Raw genomic sequence first — 23,586 nt, 5'->3', positions numbered from 1 at the left:
AGGTTTTGGGACCTGCATGTTATTGAGCTGCTGTAAGTTAATGATCACATCACAGAAAAAATCTTGGATGCCAGTGCATCCAATATATTAGCCAGTGCAAATATATTGGAAACAATTTTTGCCTACAGCACATGTAAATACAGTGCTGAGCTTCAGCTGATCAATATGGATTATATTAATTCACGAGAGAAGAAAATAGCTCATGGTGCGGTTTACAAGATGCCTGAGTTACAGGACAGCTGTTGAATCTGGAAGTTCCCCAACCCATGCACTAAAGTACTGAAGTCTGCTACGTGCAGCCTTCTATCTGTGATAAATCCTACTTTTGTTCTGTTCTTCTTTTTTCTCATGACAAACCAGAGTGATTCTATCTGGAAGAACTTTCTGTACCACCCAACTATATGAAAACGATATATGTGGGACCACATTCTGTATCCTGAGTCATGCTGAGTGTGGTACTCTGAAAAGGTCTAAAGGTGTAGATGAGCCTACTGAATTAATATAACACTACACAGTCAAAAGAGAGCAGCCTAGCTTTTTTTGTGTGAGTAGAAATCTGTAAGATTTCTGTAAAATCTTGCAAGTCCAAGGAGTTAATTTTTTTCCAAGTTCAAAAGTTTCTGTGCATTTTAAATACTCGTCTTCTGTGTTAACGGCTACAGTTACTGAAAATCAAAAGTCCTACCCCATTTTCGAAAGACCTATTGCATTCATGAGGGCTATTCACATTATGTAACTTCATTCCAGTTTTGTATTATTAATGAAGGATAAAGACCTAGTCTAAATGTTCTTACGTGTATCTTGGAGAAGTCTCTCTCTCTTCAGTGTTTATTTAAAGAGACAGGGCTCCTAAAGTGGACACGCAACGTAGGTGTTTGTATCTATTGCCCAGAGTGCCTACATTATCATAATTAAACTATGAAGAGCTATCACTTTAACTATAGAAATACAAATTTCCAAACATCAAGCTTTTTTAAGCGATGGCTTAAATGACAGGGATTGTGGAAACTTCTGTTCTGCAAATCCTGGGCTCCAGCTACTATTTTCCAGTTGTTTATTTCTCATGCATTAGCTCTAGTTACTCTTTTCCCAGCCCCAGTCCCTGCTCTCATCATGATAATGCAGAATTCATTTCAGAATCTTGGCTATACCAATATGGTAAACCAAAGTATATTTATTGGAGAAGTGATGTAAAATACAGAAACGTTGGTATGCAACAAGGTTGTTGAACTTCTGTCCCTTAAAAAACAACCTGATCTTACAGGGATGGTTTAAGAATGTGGTGTGGTTGCTGACAGCAGAATTAAGTAAATATCTTGCATTGCTAGTTTTCTATAGTGTAAATTCTAAGTGGTGTGATTATTACAGCTCCTGTATTTATTAGGATTTCATATACAGCTTAAAGTTGTCTAGAATGCACCCTCATTAGGGTGTGAGGTGTGATGCTGGTGTCCTAAACATAGCCTAAACTCTTACTAAATACTGCCATTCACAGGCAAGCATATGTTTATCAGAAGTGTAAGTACACTTTATTTTTTAGGCATCTGCTGAGGTGAAAAGAAGTATTGCTATTTACCAGGAGTGGGATTGGTCCCATGAAAATTATCTATCATACACAGGTGTAAATTGAGCTGGTTCAGCATCAACACTTATCTCTGAGTTTACTGGTTCTTGGCTGGCTTCCTACTATTTATTGGCTGATTGTAGGAAAGGCTAAAAGTAAAGAAAACATAGGCACAGAATTTCATGGAAACTTCAGGCCAGCCAAACCTGAAAACTACAAATTATGTTTGAAGCTAGCAGAAAGTATTCTTAAGCTTGAATGTGTAAGTAATATCAGCCTAGCCTTCTACAATACCTTGAAATGTCACTATTTTACATGTGACCATTAGTAACAAATACAAAGTTGATGTAAATCTCTCAAATCACATGACCTGAACAGTGTATTACATTGGAAATAATCTAAATATATGTATTTTTTAACTGTTATGCGGAACAGTTTATGAATTTAAAAGATGCTGTTTCATGACCAGTCTTTCATGCCCCACCACTTCATCTGCTCTGTTTGTCCCACACCAAAGGGCATGGGAGAGGGCCCTGTGTTGCTGCTGCGAGGGAAGGAGAAGGGGAATTTGTGGCTGGTGAAATGGGTCTTGGGAGAATTGACATTCATATGATTTCTACAATGATGAGTCATGCTACCTCTATGACTCACATCCTCAGGACTATGCCCTCCAAACATTAATACACACACCAATATGCACACCATGTAATTCTTTTGAGTAAAGCTACTAGTGTGCAAGTCGTTACAGAAGCAGACCTATGTAATAAAGAACTGTTTATTAATGTACATTTTATCTTTTCCAAACATTTCTCTTCAGTTAACTCAGTGACGCTATGTTCCTGTTTATTCTGTCCTTTAAAACTTCACTGAGGAAGAAATGGCAAAATTAAAATTTTTCTTGAGCAAGGAAGAATAAGGGCTACAGAATGTGATTCCTATTTCAGGAGGAGAAAAATAGACGTAAAAGAAGAGGTTTTGAAAGGTATGAAACAATGATTTCTTAATCCCAGTCCGTAAAACTTGAATCTTCAATATATTTAGGTAATATGGATTTAGCTCAGTGTAACTCCTGAGAGTTTCCACAAGGAAACAGTTTTCTGTCCACATAGACTTGGCAAATGTAACTTGTCTGTAGAATAACCAGAAACTTAATTTGAAACCACAGACTCCTGAGACAAAGAAAGACATCGAGAGCTTTCACAGTGTGGGAGGAGGATGACACAACTTCTGATCGCCTGAAGCAAGATGGGAATGTAGCAGAGACCTCAAAATGACTAATCTGGACACAATTCATGCTCAGATTTTAGTCTACATTTTCATTTAATTTCTCTTTCGCATAGTCCCACTGGGCACCATACCTTTTTTATGCTTTACGTAAGAATGTTATTTTTTTCCCCTCTTCAGACTCACCATCTAAGAAATAATATCTAATACTATTGATAAGTAATTGATATATTGATAAGCTAAAAACTCACCATTTTCATAATTTAATGGTAGGAGATTCTTAATGGGTGGATAAACATCATAATGGCAAAACAATGATCTACTGGTGGCTGTGTTCACATCCACTTTTGTGCATCATTTCTTCTAACATGACCAGCCTAAGGGCTAACAAGACTTACCTTCCTATCCCATTTTTTGTGTAAGTAAGTTAAACAAAAAAATTATTAGTGAAGCCTGGGTGATCACTGGTGGATTTAAGTCATACGATAGCTAGTTGCGATTGAGATCGCTGCTTTATTACTGCAATTTTTCAGACTTAATTGTAGATTCTGTTAAAGGCAAAGTTTATACGTATAGCATTAGAATGTTTCTAAATTGATTCCCAGGAAACAGGTTTGTTACAAAACTTGCAAATGATTCATGTTTAAGGAGTCACAATACATTGGCCATGAATGGTGGGAAATTGGTCATGCTGTTAATGGAAATATTATCTTCATATAAACAATGGCCCAGAGGTGCTACACATTGAAAAATATTGATTCTGTTAGATTTAAGCCCTCTTAGAGCTGGCATTTGCTATTATGTTCTCTGTCCATGGTATAGCTCAAAGTCATTAATTTTTTTTTCTTGAACTTTTTTAGCTAAAATAGGTATTGCCTACTCTATGACAGTTCATATGCAGAATCCCTTAAACATCTCTCTTTTAGAGGCTCTTCTTTTAAATAGGAAAAAAAAGTATACACAAAATACACATATGTGCGTGTCTTTAGGTATATATATACACATACATATGAACGAATTCACTGACAGCAATCAAGCTGCATCATCACAAACTGAGATATACATTGCTTCATTGCTGAGCTCCTCAGTTTTCCGAATGTGTGGTCAGAGTGAGGATGGGAAACAAGGAATTGCTGTCAAAGATGTTCCTTTCAGATGTTCCCAAATAGCGCCTTTCTGGGCTATGATTTAGAATGAAAACCATCTTTTGATCCTTTGCTGTGTTTGGGTAGGCAGACAACAGCGGGATTGATTTTTTTTCTTTCTTTCTTATTTGCACTTAACTGGAAGGTGATAGCTCTTTCTGTCAAGTGTGGAGATGTTTGCCTGAACTTTGTCTCTGTGTATGAGCATGCAACGCAGACACTTACTGCCTTGTTCATTCCCAAAATTCTGCTGCTGTTCAGCAGTCCTCAGAAGAGGCTACATGTTAAAGCATATGTGTGAACCCACATTTGTCTTCTGGCTGAATGAACTATGCAAACACAAGCTTGTACACAGGCATGGGTATAAGGCAAGCTGGAAAGATCTGTGGAAAGAGAGAAGCTGAGGTCTTCTGGTAATGTGCACCCTGACTACAAAATAGATGAACTGGTCATGGGTGCTGTAGGACATATAGCCCATGATGTCTTGGAAAGGCACATTTAGCATCAAGAAGACAAGCTGGCCTCAGATCCTGAAAATGGCAGTGGCAGAAGGGGTGAGGACCTTGAGTGTGAGAGCAAGGAGCCTCTGTTTGGGCCTGCTGGCATCCATAACCCGTACCGCTTTCTAATACAGGTGTCTGTTACGTTTGGGAGAACACGTATATTATTCACAGAGAACTGGTGAAGAACTGCATTCCCCTTCCTACCTGCCAGCCTCAGACCCATTTTAGCCAGGCGTCCAGGCTGATGAAAGCTGCCACTTCCATGTTATTTAATTAATCTTTTTCTCTGTATGCATTCCTTCACAGGAGGACAGGGCCCATGTGGCAACAGCACTGAGGTTCCTCCAGGACCTTCATGGACGTGTAGGAGACATAAGGAACATCACCTTGGTACAACCCATGAATAAAGAACAATTAGGGAATGTCCCCAGGGGTTTTAAATACTGCTTTGCCTGTGCCAGGCTTGCCACATCTCTCTCCAGTGTAGGGGTTCTTGAAGTTTGTGTAAAGGCGGTGAACGACACCAGCTCCCAGCTTTGGTAACACCTCTCCACATATGAAAGTCATGCGCTCACTGGCCGGTCATCCAATTCCCAAACACAAAGTGTTCCCACCAGCCTGTCTCCTGGACACAGCAGTCACTGAGGCGAGGGCTTGCAAAAGTCATCCTGTCCCTTCACCTGGAAAAAGAAGTGCTGGAAGATGGGCAGGAATTTATTCAAGGCGTCCACCTGAGCATTTCCTTTGCAGCTGCAGGATTAGATCTATTCCTCCGTCACACCACCTTGCAGCGTGTGTTGTCCAAAGGGGCGAGAGGGAGGGAGGCATTTGGGTAACAAGTGCCAATAGTTTTGCATGGACAGAAAAAGGCCTTCTGGACCTCAGCTCTGGTATGGGTGGTGGTACCGTGGATGCGGATGAAAGGGTTGTGTGGTGATTACTGGAGGTTTGTGGGACAGCTTCACTTCAGAAAGGGCGAAACCACATGTGTAACAGGAGCGCTGAGGTGCGTGGCCAAATAATATCTAATGTTGCAGTAAGGTCCCCAAACCAAGTACTTCTGAAATAAAAGGTGCATCATCACCAAGTTACTTCACACTACCGGTCTGCCCCTCTTGTATCAAACAACTTGCTAATCCCAGATGCAGCCCGGGGTCGGGATGCTCTTCCAGACCGGGGAAAGCCTGCCCGACCCCTTACCGGGGACCGGTGCGCATTTGGGGGGCAGGGGTGCATAGGAGGTGCAGGAGGCGAGCATCAAAGCGCCGAGCTCGGCTCGGCTCTTGCGCCGGCCAGCGGCCAAGCCAGGGCCGTGCCAGGACGGGGGGCCGGGCGGGGGGTCATTCCCCCGCCGCCGCGGGGAGGCGGGCGGGGGGCGGTGCTGCCGGCGGGGCGGGCTCCCGCTGGCGGCGCGGGGCCAGGGCCGCCGCCGCCGAGCTGGCGTGGGGCAGAGCCGCGCCGCAGCGAGCAGAGCCCTGCGGCAGGTGGGGCAGCGCGGCTGGCGGAGGGAGGGCGTACGGCCGCCTGCAGGTCAGAGGGGGCTCCCCGGGGGAAGCGGGTGGAGAGGGGAGCTCCCCGGGGGCGCTTCACCCCTGCGGGGCTCCCCTCGCTCGGGGGGTGCGGCTGGAGGGGCGGCCGGGGGGGGGGGGGGGGGGGGCGCAGGCAGGTGCAGCCGCGGGGCGGCCTCGGCCCCCGCCCCGCAGCCCGTCTGCCCCCGCGGGAACCCGGGCGTGGGGACGGTGGGCGCCGGAAAGCCGTGGGTCTGAGATAAGGAAATTTGTGCCTCCTTTTGAACAGGGAGCTGACAGTGGACTGTGTGTGCAGGCAGATTGTACTCGCTTAAAATCCTTGCTCAGTTTATTGGCACGAGATGAAATAATTTATATCACATTATATCCTTGTGTGCCATGCAGAAATCTGCTTTACTCTCGTGCCATGGGTGAAACGAATTACTGACTTTGTGTACGTGTGCTTTAACTTCGTTGATAGTTTGTGGCATGGGAGTTCAGACATTATGTAAGTAGAGTAGAAGGGTTCGTACTGACTGCAATTACACTTGTTTCCGTACCTGGAAAGAAAATTCTGCTCTGTGGGCCACGTCTGATTACCACTGTTCAGTTGCATAATGCTTAGATGTACACAGTACTTGCTGTGCTGAAAGGATCTGGTCTCTCCGATTCAAGGATTTCGCAGGCTGGAAAACCAGCCCACTGGTTGATTCTGAGAATCTTCCAGCTTTCAGGCACCTGAGAAAGCCTTGTGGGTTCGTTAGATTTACTTAGTAAGCTTATTTGGAAGTTTTCCCCAAACCTTATTGATTGTGGGAGTGCTTATTATATGTCTCTCAAATATTTATTCAAATACATAATACTGAACTAAAGAATGGGCACAAAATATTTATTTGAAGAACTGTGAAAACTGTGCGAAGTATTTCCCTTAGGAAACTTAGTTTTCAGCATGAAGACTCTGATAGGATACACCACGTTAAAGATACGTGCAAAATGTGATGTGTAAGTACAAGGTCAGGTGAACTGGCAAAGCGGAGGTTCTGCAAAAGAAGGATTGAGGAGTTACAGCTGATCGGAAACTGAACAGCAGTCAGTAAGAAAGCCAGACATTGTTTTTATATATGTGTGTAGATATTTAAATAAAAAAATCAAGACAAACATTCTGGGATACATAACAGGAGTGTTGCAGATGTGTGATGGCATCTCATGGGAGTAGTGACTTCGGGATCTGTGTCTGGTATCAGTACTGTGTGGGATTTTGGACATCACAGTCCTACCGGTTAGGCAGGAGATGAGTAGCAAAGGTGATCAGAGATCTAGGAAACATAACTTATGAGAAAATAGTAGAAGAACTGGAATTTTACCGTCTAGGGAAGCAAAGACTGATGAGAGATGTGATAACGATCTTCAAATGTGTAATTGGTTGCTGCAGAGTGGCGGGAAACAAACTGTTCTCCACATCCAGTGGAGATGTAACAAGAACCAGCATGCAGAACTGCAGCAGGAGAGATTAGGTTAAATGGTAGGGAAAGTGTTGTCTAATTGTATAGGTAATTGAGCATTGGATTGTCCAGGTAGGGTGTGGAACCTTCTTCACTGGAGCTTTTTAAGATCAGATCTAACAAACATTTACCGGAAATGCTTAAGGCAAGGGTGACCATGCCTTCCTGTTGGGAGAGGTACTCCATGATCTCTCCAGGTCCCTTACAGGCTCGCGGGGTGGCAGAGGCTACCAGGAGGCCAGCCTGTGAACTCACACTCTTGGTGATGATCGTGCATATCAAAGAGGCAGCTTTTAAGGTAAACACGGCTTGGAAATCCATTTATAATATTTCACTCACATACCTAACTTTTATACTAGATTTTGTGATTCTTCTTCCTTCTGCTCTAACTGCATTTACAGTTGAAGTCCAAGAGCAGTGGTGGATGATCTGCTGAAGAACATCACATCTTGGTTTGGCACCATCACAACCAGTAAATTGGCTTACTGGTAAATGTTAGGAGATTTGAGCTTGGTTTCAAAGTACAGTTCTGTAAACTGCATTATATTGTTCCCTCCAGGTCCTCAGTAGTACAGGTGTGTCTCAGGCAGTCCATGAGGCAAAACTTAACTATTTTGGTTTAATTTATCTCTATCTTGGCTGTGATCATCATCTTTTAAATTACTTGCATTATAGTTCAGTTCTTAAACATACTTTGAAAAGTGTAGTTTGTCCTACTGGATTAAGCAGGTTTTTTGCCCGGTCCAATTATTAGCCCAGCTAATTATGGAAATAGCTGGCTGGAATGAGACTTGCTGTTTTTCTTCCCTTACCTCCATTACCTAGAGGTTTTTGCTGCTTTGCTCAAGTTTTATTCTTTTATTGTGTTATACTTTGTGTTGTTATTATCAAATTACATATTAATTATTTTTAAAATTCTTCTACATTCTTTGCTTCTGGTGAGTGATTGTGAAACTAGCTTCGCAGTCCACAAAAGGATCACTTAATTTTTGAACATCCTCCTTTTATAAGAGGATAGGACAAGGCCTAACTTTTCTTTCTAGGTTATTTGTTACTCTCTTCTCTGAGCTGGCATGTAATTCTCCAGAGCTGAGGCCAGTAATGCTGACGAAGACGCGCTGTTCATGCGGCGTCTTCTGCTGCTTCCTCCTCTGCTGCTTCCCTTGCTTCCCATCACACTCGTGGTGGCACGGCAGTCTAGAGTGCTTGAAGAATTCAAAATGTGCCTTATAAAATGGATTGTCTTGCATTTAGTTCTGCTGATGTCAGTTTGTTGCCCTGTACGCTGTCAGAATTTCTCTGAATCATCTGAAAGGACGCATTTTGTCAGGGCACAGTGGTGGGTGCTCCCCATGGAGGGGTGGCAGGGCAGGGCCTGGCAGCCAGGGCCCGTCCCACTGTCCCAGCCAGGAGCAGGGTGGCTGGGAGCACCAGGACAGCCCCAGCCCCGGGCATTGGGCACATCCCTGGGGATGGGCCAAGACCTGGCTGGGATGTGGGCCCGTGGGTAGGCCCAGCTTGGTGGGGATGGTGGCTGGACAGGGAGGGATGTGGGGAGCTGGAGAATGGCTCTGCTGTGGCATCACTGGGGCAGGGGCTGATGGCCCCAGGGGGGCTGAAATGGGGTCCTGGGCTGTGGGAAGGGGCCATTAAAGGCCTGTTAGTGCTGTGAGGGCCCTGACAAATTTCAAAGCTTCACTGACCCAATTCTTGTGTTGAAAATGTGTGAAATCTACCCATTAGCACAGTAGTGGGTATCTGAAGTGTCTGAAGATGTGGGCTTCAGGAGGGGTGAGCCTGCAGAGACTGGAAGGCGAACTTTGCCATCTATCCCAGGGTGACAGTCACAAGGAGATTGCCAGAGAGTTTATCTCCCCAAAGTATACAAAACAGCAAGGTCTCTAGGAGAGTTTTTTGCAATAGAGATGTGTGGTTCAGCACCCGGTCCTTCTGCAGCACGTCCTTGGCTTGCCTGTGCTGGAGCAAGTAGGAGCGTAGGGTGTGATGCCCCCTGTGCATCCTCTGCCAGGAGAATCCAGTGCACCTCCTTGAGCACCAGCAGTGACCGCGCACAGATCTTTGCACTGCAGCTGGCTCCATTAGCCAGGCTCTGCTTCTAAGTAGCCAACTCTACTAGTCTGGAGTAAAATTTAAGGGTAAGAAGAAAATTGTTAAGGAGGTTGCTACACCATGGCAATATATATTGCTTTGTTAAATTAAAAAAAAAAAAATCAAGGCTTGGCATTTCTTCCCTGCTTTTGCCCATGAAAATAGGCTGAGCCCTGCAAGGCTTCTGTGTTGCTTCATTTAGAACTGGACTGGCTGTGGAAAAAAGCAATATATGGTAGAAGAAACCTTAGACCCAAGGGGGCATAGACAAAATGGCTTGAGAGGCTTTTTTCACTCTCTCTAGTTTCCATGGTACTGGGGTACTGTGAGCCTTGCAAAAGAAACTTTTTAAAGTTACCATTAGTCTGCACAGACATTGTTTTAAAGCAGCGCTGATTGATTTAGCCTTCCAGGGTAGATGTCAGGCACACTATTCGTGATTAACAGCAGATAGAAACCAGGGAGATGAGCAGTGTTGATCATACTGAATAATATTATGAATGGAAATAAGAGTACAAAGTAAATACATGTCAACCTTTTGGAATTTTGGGTGATTTATATAGTTTCAATGTTGGATTGAGTAATTGATCTTTTTATCAGTGTGTTTTATGCTGTAATAAAACAGGATTTAAATAGTGAGAAGTTAATAGCTGCTCTAAGTAAAACACCCAGGCACTGGAATGAGACACATTCTCTATAACTAAGAACATGCAGAAATTGCAGGGAAGTTTGTTTGAACTTGATGTGGTGAAAAATAAAACTATCATTCATGCCAATGAGAGATTTAAATTTTTCCTTGAATTCTCTGTCAGTTCAAAGTAAGCCTGTTAAGAGTACTGCATTAGCAGTACTTTAAGGCCTCTTCATAATTCAGACTTTTATATTCCAAGATTTTTCTCTCTCCCATGATTAGTTCCAGTAGCTTGCTCTGAAGCTCTGGTTTGAGGCATGAGACGCTGAACTAATAACAAAGAGAGGCTGGAGGCTTCTTAGCAGTGTAGGCAGAAATAAATACTGATGTGGCAAAATGAGCGGGTTCTGGAGATCGCGGTGGGAAGACAAAGAGGGCTGAGATCAATTGCAGCTCTTCTGGGGCAGGAGGGGTTGAGAAGTGGCTGTAAGGGCCACCTGCCTTTGGCTGTGGGACTAGGGGCGGGGGTCTTCTGGGAACTGATGTGGGGACAGAGGTATGAGGAGGGCTCAGGGCATTTTTAGGACAGGGAGCATTTGGAGGAGCTTTGTGGCAGCAGGATCTCTCTTACTCCCTCACACTTTTCATCCAGACCCGCTCTCCTCATTGTCTTCTCCACTGTTCATGTTGTCGGTGCCTCTTATCACCGCTGCAGCCATCCATTTTTTCTCAAGCTAACAGTTTTCCTTTCCCTCTTCATTGGCCCCTGCCAACTCTCCTCCCACTCCCAGGCTTTGGGAAAAGGGCTGGGGTCTCAGTGTCACCTGTTCTGGCTGTTGGGAAGGTGATAAAGAGAGGTATGAAGAGAGAAGGGGACTGTGCAGAGGTGAAGACAGCACTTTGGTGACCTTGAAGGGCAAGCTTTGCTTCTCTTGCAGTCCTGTGTGATGTGAGAGAGATGTTCGCCAGAGGGGTATGGCAGGTCCTGCTGCTGCTTTCATGTACGCTCATCTCTGTCCTTAGAGGTGGTGGCAGAAGTACTGTGTAAATAGGAGGTGCTAATCAATGGTTTGGGATGTAGCTCTGCCATCCCCATCTTCTCTGGCATAGGTAAAATCTGCTGGTAGAAGTGGACTGCTTGCTTACAAGTGTGCAGGTTTGTGTGTGGGTGTAAAAGACCTTGAACAAAGAAGTGGTTGTTGGGTTTTTGTATGTTTTATTTGGGAAATTAAGATTATCTGGGAGGGCTCTAAACGTGTCTGTCTGGACATGGCATATCTATGTCTGAAGTGGTTGTAGCACGCTGTATATTTGCTGATGTGACAAAACTTGTAGGAGTTTTTAAAAGATTTTATCTGTGGAACATGCTAGAAAAGTGTCTATCCAAGCTGTCTTTGAAAGGGAGAAGTTGAGTTGTTGGAATGAAGAGTGTCCCGACTTCTGTGGTTGGAGTGTACATTAACACTGATATTTGGTTAGCTCAGAACATTTTTGTATATTTTAAAGACTGTTTACTCTATCCAAAGCTCTGTACTTTTTTTGTATTTAGTCCAACTTATCAAAGGTACAATATTGATTTGCATTATCCAAACTGTCAATTATTTTCCCCTTTCTTTTGTGTAAATCTTCAGAGCCATGGTGATGATAAAACATGTTCTAACTTGCCTGAGCTCATTTATATCCTACGTCAACAGAAAGTGGAAAAAAAACCCCTGAGCTCTAGTTTGAGATTAAGCCAACAATTTTTAAAGCATGCCAGCTTGTATTTTCCAAAATATTTTAAAACAATCTGTACTTTCTTCATTAAGTAGAGCTAATGATTTCCAAAAGTTTTCTTTTTAGTCAAAACTCTTGCAGCATATAAAAATGAGCCAAATTAAGGTGATTTGAAGACACATAAGAGAAGAGTGCTGCTGCTGGTATAACAGCAGGAGTACATCTAGGCTCAGCCTTTTACAGACACTTGGGGAGTCTTTGCTGTCGAGGGTACCTTGTGCTTCTTTTGGTCTCAGTAGGTAATTCCAATTCTCACCCCCTTACGAGTTCCCTAATTCCACAACAGCTTACAGTATCTTATGTGGAGAGGTCAAAGATAACATTACATAGTTGTATCAACAGTACAGTTTATTAAAATACCAGAATATTGAGCTCAGTTTAAAATCTTGTGGTATAACGCTTGCTCCACTAACGTGTGCAAAACTGAATTTTTGCCAAACTAGCAGGGGAGCTGCCAGGGTGGGACCACACGGTCCCATGATGAGCTTTCTAGATTATCAATGTAATGTGTACATTTGAGAGAAGATGTATGAAGTGGTACTTTAATTCTTTTCCTGATATCAGACACTGAAAAGGTTCAAATTATATGTGCAATTAGAAAAGTATCTACTGCCTTCAGAGTCCCCAGATGTAATAATTTCTTTTTCTTAGTCTTTTAACCACCTGGGCTCCTGGGTGGCTGTCTTGGAGCTCTGGCCCAGACAGACTCCATTAGACAGAGATCTAAGCAAGGCTGTTTAAATAAATGTCTCTTCCTTTAATTGCAGCTCTCTTTGACCAGATCAGCATGTTCCTACTTACTTGCATTTGGGATCTGACCCTGGTTTCCTACTATTTCCCCTTTCCTCATTGCAAGTAGAGTAGATAGATAGAATAATATTCACGGTTAAATAAAAAGGCAGAGGAGAAAATAAACACTGTAAGCATAGCTGCAGTGTCCTAGGTGGAGAAGAGGAGGCAGGCACATCTGTGCAATAACTTAAAGGGTGGGTGAATTATGCAGAATATGGCTTGAAGATGGAAGAAGCAGGAGTGGACCATTGCTGGACTGTTGGGGTCGTGAATTCATTCCTTTCTCAGCTGTGGGAAATGTTTGAAAACAAAAAAGCACTCTGTGGGAAGTGGCGCTCTCAGATTAGACTTTATGCCCAAGTCAAAAACTCAGGGGAAAGTTTTATAATGCTGAACTTCCATTTAATCAGAGGATTGATTGCTTATGGGAGGTGGGCACGGGAGTCTCCAGCTCTTAAAATCTTGGCCTTGATAGCACAGGACTGAAAGATAAAGTAGATCACTCCTGGCAGAATATAAGCTGAACTGAATGTCAGTGTCTTGGTAAGGAACTGTGTGCCCTCCTTTCCAAAGTGGAATCGTATTTGCCTAATTACTGTGTTTTGTTTAAAAGGTTTCCATTAGGAGGGAACAGAACTGGGCGGGCGAAAGTGAGAGAACTTTTGAGATATACCATGAGATTCACTGTCAACTCATGAGATAGAACAATGTGGAAAAGTACAGCCAAGAACATCAGAGCTATGTAAAGAGTGGAGCCCTTTACTTCATAGCAACTTAAAACAAAGGAAACTTTAGGTGGAAACACAAAAATAGAAGGTGTTAATATGTCGAGGGGAGTTTTCAGAGGTAAACCCCCTAATTGTCTTACTGAAAGGAAACTGAAACTCTCACCTACTGAAAAGAAGTCCTCTTTGTCCTTCAGAAACTGTCACTTGCAGAGAAAGCGAGGATCAAATGGTAACCCTAAGTAAACCAACCAAATAAATTAAATGGCTTTTTTAATAGCTCTGGCTGGAAGTTGAGAGAAAAAGAGGAACGGAGAAATAATGGCAATTAAGAGACCTGGAGGAGATTCTTCCTATCCCTGAAAAGTAAAATTGAGAATCCTTCAGGTCCTATGCAGAATTGCACAAATCATGATGATAAAATGTATCTAAATGCTGGCAATATATTAAACTGTGAAAAATATACTCTTGCAGTATAAAAGAAGATAAAGTGATAAAGGGGTTTTCTGCTTTTTTACTACCACGGAAAAGAATGAGGGGTGGGGAAGGGGAGGAAGATTAGCTGAATAGGAATAACAGTGATTTTTTTTTTTTAAGGTCCTAGACAATGGAGTTTTATGTTTGTTATTCCCTGATGAATTTGCAGTGAGGAGAACGGAATGTAATTGTGTGCCCCTGTGATTAAGTCCATTTGCTGTGCAAAGAGGCCCACGTGGTCATGGTGTGTTCATGACTCAGCTGAAACAAACATTGACAACTTTTGCCAAAAAGGAGAGGGAAGCCAGGATGCAGAGGATTTCATTAAGAAGCTCAAAAGAGAGGACAGCTGCACCTAATTTTCAGAAGCACATAGTTGTCTTCGAGGAAGCCAAGCAGTACCAAGGAAAAAAGCTTAATTTTTATTTCCTAAAGAGTAAAAGCATTCCATTTATTTTATCTCTTATTTTCTTTTCTGATCTGGATTTAAATAAGGTATCTGCCCTCAGAAGAGGTGTTTCTAGCAAAGGAGAATTTCTTCTTTTTGTATGCATAAGTATACCTACTTATGCTAAGTACTCACTATAGGTAATCAGTAGTTCATGGTTTGATGGTACCTGACAGTAGCAAGAAAAAGGCATTCAACAAAACCATCCTGGAGCTGTCCAATACAGAGCATTTCCTTTGCAAAAGTTTCGGTGCTTTGCAGAAGACCTGATTCTCTCTGCTCCTCAGCGCTTGACCACGTGCAGTTTTGGATTCGTTTCCTGGTTCACTCTATCTGATTTTTAAATAGAGCTGGGGTAATATATGTCTTTTGCTCCTGCAGAATTATTTATAGGATGCCTTTGGAAAGTTGGGCAACTGCAGGCAAAGAAATCTTGCTCAGAAATAAAAGTGATATGAAAATTCTGTTATATGGTGATTTCATCTTGAAATTTCCGCTACACTAACACCAAAACAGAACTCAAGCACAGATGATTGACACCTGAAGTAAATATATAATAACTTTAAATCATTAACCAATTTTCTTGTTTGAATAAACAGAAGGCAGCCTTTCTCTCCTGAAAAGGAATAGGCCAAGATGTAGACAATATTTTGATACCATGGAAAATATTCATAATTATTATGATAATTATTATGAAATAATCCTGTTATCTTTTGTGACATAGACATTTTGCTGCCTTTTTCCTGAAGTGGTTATTTTCTAGTCTCGTTTGCTTATACATTTTCACTGGTTGATATTTTAAATCTATTTTCATTGTCATGGAAGCGTATTTTATAATACGGCTGAAAAGGAATTGACTTTCTGTGTTTGTGTATGTGCTTTTTTCACCTTTAATACTATCTGAGAACCAATAACCATGTGTCTAGATATAGAGATCGTCTTTAACAAGTTCATTCCAAAACATACATGACAGCGTTTGATTTTAAAGATCTAAAATATAAAGCAATGCTTATGGATTATGATATAGTTGCTAGTTATGATGGCTAAATTATAGCTAAATTCTGCTCCTTGCAAGTTGATTGTGAATTCTGATGAATTATACAGCCCATATAAGAACAGAGAGTATAATCATACATCTTGGAATAAGGCTTAGAAGCAAGAAAATGCATTTTAGTCAAACAGTGGATCAATTTCTTACAGTTTAAGTTAGAGAACAGTATATGATATACACACCATCTTTGGATGTTGATACTATACCCCAGAGATTTCTCCAATGAGACTTTTTTTTGAAGGAGATGACATTTTTATACAAAGTCATTCTGAAGTGGTAAACAAACATATGAAATTAATTAGCTTATTGTGTGGAGTATCCAGAATTCACAGACCACTTATATAACTATTGTGGTCTTAAAGTACCTGCAAATACCACCGTTGTTGCACTGGCAAATATAGCTTCTATAAAATGTGCCTGAACGTATTAAGTTAGTATTCTCATAGTATTCAATATTTCAGCAGTTTTGTATTTTGTAAATATAGTATCAAAATTGGGGGAATAGAATTTCGAAGAATACTTCTTGAATTGTGGTTGTTTCTTTTACATGAAAAGCGATGTTAGGTGGAGGTTAGAGCGTGGCATATCATTCTGTAACTGGAAATAGAATAGCCGTTATTTAAAGTTTCAAGTTATACAATGTAATGTGTATGCTTATTTATTTTGATGACTTCCTGACTTGTTTCGTTTGGAGGCCCAGTCCTACAGACAATGCTGTGTTTATTTAGGCCTGAATGCAACAAATTACAGTCCAGGTGCAGATTTTATGATCCATTGAGGTAGCTATTAATTTATTTTGGGCTTTTTTTTTGAGTGGAAATAGCAGTCCACCCAGTCATTTTAATTTGAAGGAGTGATACTGTGTCTGTACAATGATTGGTTTTGTCTAAACCCACAGGTGCTAGTTTTACAACTTGCAGGTAAGTGCTATATTTATTTTAAATTTTTATTTTATAGTTTACATATTTTCTTATACTTCAGCATAGGATGTAGACTATAATATACTTTACTATATAAAAGACCACTGAAATCAGGATTTCTGGGAATGCAGCTCCAGCAAACAGCACGTAAGTTAAATTTTGCATCTCTGTTTCGAAGCACAGAATCTACTGCAGAACATCTGTGTTCTGCTTGACTAGTATGTTCTGGCTTACTTAGAAAGGGCTGTCCTCAGGTACAGAAATGAGTCTTGATTATATCATTCCTCAAAGGCCTAAAAGGACTTTGGTATGTAACTTCTACTTTAGATGCCTAGGTCCGACATTTAAATGCCATAGAGACTCTTGCTTCTACTCAACCCCAAGGGTAACTGAAGTCATTAAGCCTGCGTTTTTGTCAATAAAAATTCCTACACACCTATATGTCTGATGCTAGGCATGCCTAGAACTGTGTGGCACATTAGGTACCCAGCACGAGGCTGATTCCTAGAAAGATTTACAGAGTAGAAATTCCTCTGTCTCACCTGTGGATCCTGAACCAGCAGGAATTTTTAAGACATGTTTTTGGAACAAGCTCCATGAAAAGCAGTATTTTTTACTCTTTATGTCATGTGGTTAGAGCATTAGTCAGAAAAGACAACTGAGGTTTAGTTCCTTCCTCAATCTGAAGCGGTTTGAACCATTTACCTTACATTTCTGGTAAATGTTTAAATGGTGAGCTTCTGGATGGAGGTGGAATGGGAGAGGACAAGTATGAGGTATGGTGTAACTATGGGTGGTATTGTGTGTTTCAAGCCCTTTTTTGCCAGCACTGCAGAGAGCCATAAATATAGGTATCACATTTTCACTTTCTAAAGCGATCCTTGCAGCATAGCTGACGTTCACCAACACTAGAGATCGCTGATTTGTTTTGGGTGTTAGGCCCTCAAAAGCAAGCCGCATCACTCAGGAAGCATTTGTTGTTTACACTGGACCAAAGTGAGATGTGTATGTGTCAACTATGGTAGAGATTATGCTTCTTACTAGATGAAGAGGAAAGCTATGTGAAAAGTCTGATTTATTCAGTCAAGGATAATGGCAAACACTGTGTGTGCGTGTTGCCGTATTAGAAACAAAGCTGCAAAATTAAAGCACACAAATGCATTGTTCTTACTGCTTTGAGCAACAGCACGCTCAATAGCTTCTTTAGGATTTTCCTATTCAAGATGTCTCTGAGCAGAACTGAAGAAGTGTCTCTCTGACCCTCACTCAGTCATGCTCTGTAGCACTGGTGGAGAAGACTTGCCCAGCAAAGGCTATGCCTGACTCCAGACTACCCTTCACCACCAGGAGGTTGCCTTCTGGTACAGAGGTTTCAACAGCTATTAGTCGTACTGTGTTCTTACCTTAGTAGAGGACTGAAATACAGAAGTAGAATCATAGAATCATTGAGGTTGGAAAAGACCTCTAAGATCATCGATAAATAAATCATCGATAAATAAAGCTTTAATGCATTTTTGAACCTGTCTTTTTTAATTCATGTTAATTAAGTCCACTAAAACTGTGTCTATGAAGCAAACTTCATAGACAGGGAACATCATATAAAAGGGAATATGTTTAGAAACTCTTTGTCTGGATCCATTTTGATCTCTTTTTGTGTATGTTGTCTAACATAAATTATTTATTGCTGTATGTTGGATAAGTTGGGTATAGAACTTTTCTTTTCCTTTATCTTGTTCCATGTTTGTTTAATGGTTGTTCATGCTGCTGGCTTACTGTATTTTTGACAGTTTATGAATCCCACAATTTAAAAGCTAATAGATATTTTCTAATAACACTATAGAAATGAACATGAATCTTGTGCATCATGGAGAGCAAATATAAGCCAAATGATTTTACGTTGGTGCTCCATAGCATAAATGCAGGCACTGAACTCTGATGAGTCTCGAGGTTTTGATTTGTACCATGACAGGCACTAGCAGCACCTCATTTTGTAACTAACTACTTTGCACCAAGTATTTAAAAAATAACTGGAGCAAAAGATATAAAAACCTGCTATTACTACCTCCAGCATCTTTAGTGTTCTGGTGATAAGTGGTCAAACTCTTAGGAATGCTTGCAGAAGGTTAAGGATTGGATATAATTAACAAGGATCACTCCCAAAAGGGAGGCTGTGGAACACCATGGTCTGAGGAATCCGTGCTAGTAATGCTTTTAAACCATGGCTTTTCTTTTACTATAAGAAATACAAGTTGGAACTGACATTTAACAGATTAATTTATCTCCACAAGCCTTCTTTATATGAAGTCACTAAGGCTGCATGCATGGTGTTTTTGTCCAGCTGTATAATTCTTAGCTTCAAGTGCCAGAATAAACCCTGGAAACACTGTAAGTGTTTGCTCTGAAACACTGTAAGTGATGCTCAAGATTTTGTGTTCTTGGGAACGCAGAATATATTAGAATTCTCTCTTGTATATAAATTCAGCTTTTTAAAACAAGCAAACAAACAAACAAACCAACCCCAAATCTACCCATTTTTCTAAGAGGACCAGCTTGACATTTAAAAAAAAAAGCCCATCTCAATTTGAATAACTCTGGAATATGTCTGAAAATGCGTCTGGCATCTTTAGAAATGTCAAATTTCTGACACAAATAATAACATACTGTATTCCTTTCACTTTTATTGAAAACCATGTATTAAAATTTATGACAATATAAAATTTGCTTTTTTCATTTGTGGGATTTCTCTGAAGGGTAAGTTACACACCTGTTTATGCAAGAAAGCATGACCCGTGCTTTGTTCAGGCCTGTCTGATACCATCAATATACAGTGTAAGCACAGGTCCCAGCAAGTGTGCCGTATTGTTTTATTCTTTCTTTTGCAACCTAGTTGGTGACAGTAGACATTTCTTAGTGGACTCTACAGAAAATAAGTTACACGTTTTGTATGTTTTGAGATATAGGAACTACTTTGGAAAAATTCATCTGTGCTTTTGAAAGAAAAAATGTTGCCTAAGCTGCTCTGACCTCTAACGGCCATTTAATTCACCTATTGCTAATTTACATCATGTTGGCTGATTCAGAAATGTGATACTCCTGAATTATTAACAAATTCTAGGCCCCTTAATGTCAAAAACAAAGGGCAGAACTGCTCTGTCCTCTTGAACAGAAAAGTTGCAAGCGGAATGGCATGAAGAGGGCAGAATGGGAAAGTCTTCAGCTATTTACTGTATGGGCTATAATATTGTAAAAGATATAATGTGTCAGAGTAGTCTGAGGTAGCATGCTTTTTATGCTAAATAATATTTAATTATTGCTCAAAAGAGGGGAAAAAAGTGCCTTATTTCTTCTGGTTCCCTGGTGAAAACCTAAGAGGTGTGTGGGTGATGAGTGCTTATGACTGTTTGGGATCATTGCTGAGTATAGTAGCAAATCTCATCCCTGGGGCCGAGATGACTCTCTGACCCATACGTTGAAGATTTCTTCATAGACATAGAGTGGGAGGAAAGAATTTGCCTTCTTCCCATGTGCTGTAACCTGGCAAGATGGAACAGGATGCTGCCCTCCACCCCGACTCCATCCTTGCAGTGCCAGCTTGCGGGGAGTTGTCTGCAATGGCTGAGGAATAATTTTCTGCAGTTTTGAGCATTGAGATTTCTGAGAATTTGCAAGTGCATAACAAACTTGCATGGCCCTGACTGTTGTTAATTGTTGTAAAAACAAACACCTCTCAGACTTGAGGGTAGTTCTCATAGTATCCTGGAGATCTGGAGTTGTACTCCTATTGTACTATTAAATGCTGATTAGTGAATGTCTGAAGATTAAACAAGTGGCCAATAGCACAGATTGTCTGGAGTGAGAGAAAAGAAGAAGCAAATATATTGGAGGTAAATGGTTATAGCAGTATTACAGGGTTCAGGGACTTTTTCGTAGGGAGAGATGAGATGGTACTTACGGTTCTGCTAGCTTAGTAGTGGCAGAATCACTCCCCAGCATCACCAAGGCTATGGCTCATCATAAAACAAGAATGTGATAGCTAGGCAGTTATGATACAGATACGGAGCTATGTATCCAACTATGAAGTATCACATGAAAATTCAAGCACACAAAGACATATAAGGAACATTTTTAACATGTTAATACAAACAACAAAAGAGAAGAGCTGGAGTTACTCAGGAAAGGGGGAGAGCCACCATTACTTGTTAAAGAATCACAGGCAATAAAAGGCTGCTTTGAAAGTTGAAAGCTGAAGAGCTGGTGGATGTCTGCTACAAAGGCTTCTATTGCCTCTGACCACAAGATGAATTCCTTCTTAAGCACTTCTGAGGTGTCATAATAAAAAATACTATTTTGTCATTGCTGACTTCAAACTGGAAGGTGTTTGGTAGACATCTCATGAGCAGGAATATGGCTGCATATTCTGTGCATGGGATGGGGGAGATATGGGGTAGCTGCTGGGTGTACTCTGAATACCCAAAGTGTGGGGTGTACTCTGAATACCCAAACTTTGTCTCCTGGTTACTCAGCTGTCTGCTCGTCTTGTTGTCAAGAGGAGAGGTCAAGATATGAGGGGTGGCAGTGGCTGCCCCTGAAGCCCCATTCTGCCCTCTGGGACAGCAGGAGGGCAGGGCTATCTGGGCCTGCTTTCTTCATCCTGTCCCACCTCTTCCTCCTGTCTGCTCTTCATCACACTCTCCTTTTACCTTTATAGACCTTGTTCTGGAACAGAATAGTTCAGAAAAGCAAACGGCTTAGAGAAGGGTGATGTGCCTGAGGGACGGGGGGTGTGCACCTTGAGGGCAAGTGCCCTGGAAATTGTATTCTGAAGAGTGAGAAGGAGGGGTACTGGAAAGGAACTGCAGAGATGCAGAGATACAGAGACGTGGAGGTTGGAAGGGACCTCCTAGCATCATCCAGTCCAGCCTCTGCTCAAAGCAGACCCAGTTAACGTAGGCTGGCCAGCCTGTAGTCTTGTTCAGCCCAGGTTTGAATAACCACAAAGATGGAGATTTTGCCACCTCTTCTAGTGTCTGGCCATCTTCCTGGTAGAAAATGTTTCCCTTACATTGAGTTGGCATTTCCTCTGTTCCCACGTGTGCCCATTTCCCCTCATCCTTCCACTGTGCAGCTGTGAGGAGAGTCTGCCTCCATCTCCTTTACACCTTCCCTCTAGGTAGTTGCAGACTGCACTGAGATCTCCCCGCAGCTTTCTCTGCATTTAGGTAGGGAGATTAAGGATTGGGGAGAGAGGAAGAGACCCTGATTTTATTCCTGTCTCCCACTTAGACTCCCACAGCTCCAGAACAATATTGACCAGGACTGCATGCAGCTTCCCCATCCTTGCTCCCTACCTCCCAGGAGTCCTACAGAGTCCTCCCAGACATCTGACCTTCCTCTGGGTTCTCTCTTAGTGACTTGTAGCACTGCTGCGCTGCTCCCCCCCCCCCCCCCGCCCCCGCCCAAGGAGCTAAATTGCTTCAGCAAAGGCCATTCTTTAAATAATTAGAAACAAGTTCATTAGCAGACACTGAGGGATACCTACAAACAGCAGTGCTTCTGAGATCATACTGAATAATCATTGTCATCAGTTTATTCTCTGTAGGTTACTTCAGAAATGTTGGTTTTTTTGGTGTCACTATTCAGTAGATAATCACCTCAATATGCGCTGTTGCTCCAGGGCTGGGACAAAAAAGACGAGTGTGTTTGGATGTGTGAAGTACAAGGCTGTTGAGTAGAAACAGGGAATTAATCTGGGATCTTAGAATAACAAGCATGCTAAAATATTGTGCGCTGTTCTATGTCCACACCTCTAAAACATTATGTCAAAAATAGAGTTAAAAGGAAAGTAACAAAAAGGAGAAGGGATTTGGAAAACAAATATATCAACATGAATCTTAGGAGAGTCAAATTGTTTAGTATATGAAGGACAAGACTGAGTGGTGGCTTGGACTGTGTATACATATAGCTAGATAGGAGTCAGGGGGACCTTTCAGTTTTGCTGAGAAAGTCATAGGCAGAACTGGTGGCTGGAAATTCAGACAAATTCATCTTTGAAATAAGATGCAGTTTCTTAAAAGTGGGGCTGATTAAACAGTGGAAAAGATTAAGGGGGTTGGGGAGTGGAGGGATGCACTGGAGTCATTAAAACAAGACTACATATTTTTCTTAAAAATGCAGTTTAATCCAGTTTCTTGTAAACAATCTACAGCTTGTGCATATAGGGGTCAAACTAGATGACAAAAATATCCTGCATGATCCTTTCTCTTCCCAAGATCACTCATAATGGCTTTGGCAAAGTAGATGAACTTTCACTTAACTGTACGGATGTTGAAATGGCATTTCTCTTCTAAATGTGTGTGCTTTCATGTACAACTTAAACCAGCTCCTTGTTCAGACACCCATCTGGGGGACTGGGAAATAGTGGTGTTTTTCCTATGTCAGAAAGTGATTTACAACATCCAGGGTGAGGTTTGTATGGTATCTGCTAGTTTACTTCATATTTTTTCTTAATGTTATTTACCTGTGTGAAACAAAGCTGAAAGCAGAGGAATACACAGAAATTTTCTGGGGGGGGGATACCCAGAGACATGGGTTGTGTAGTGCTGAACGGCCCCGGCCTTCTCCCCACCCTGCACTTCTGCAAAACCTTCTTGGTGTGCTTTGTCCATTCATTAGTTACTCAACTCTGCAGCTACTGTGTCCTTAGTTGCTTGGTGGACTGAAGGAAAAACATATGGTAGGGACCAGGAAGGAGTTTTATACTTTATGAATGTAATAAAAATAATTGTTTTCAAATAACAGGCTGTAAGAGTCATCGCATTGTAAAGAAAGTGAGCTTGAATACTTGCTGAGTATCTTTAGTCTACCTGCAGGTGAAAAGCAGCTAAGCGTGTAAATTTGGCATGGTTTTAATTTTTGCTTGGGATCATACCGTATCTGGAACTGTTAGTGTTTCTCAAAGTACCAAATTTTGATATACTTGAAACAGCAAATGTTTATGTTTTCCCCTTTGAGCATGAATGTGCTAAATTTCTGTTTTCTTCCCTCAAAAAACTGTTTAAAATACTAGGGGTCTGATTTAGCTCCACTGAAGACAACTGGAGTTCTTTCAAAGTTTTCACTAGTTCATGTCCTAAATTCCTCTAGAAGTTCTACTATTTCCGTTCCTTCAGCAATCACAGCTTCCTTTGAATGACTTGTCAATATTTTCAGTA

Source organism: Aptenodytes patagonicus, chromosome 3 (genome assembly GCF_965638725.1).
Source record: "Aptenodytes patagonicus chromosome 3, bAptPat1.pri.cur, whole genome shotgun sequence".
Classification (NCBI taxonomy): Eukaryota; Metazoa; Chordata; class Aves; order Sphenisciformes; family Spheniscidae; genus Aptenodytes; species Aptenodytes patagonicus.
This window is presented reverse-complemented; position numbering follows the sequence as displayed.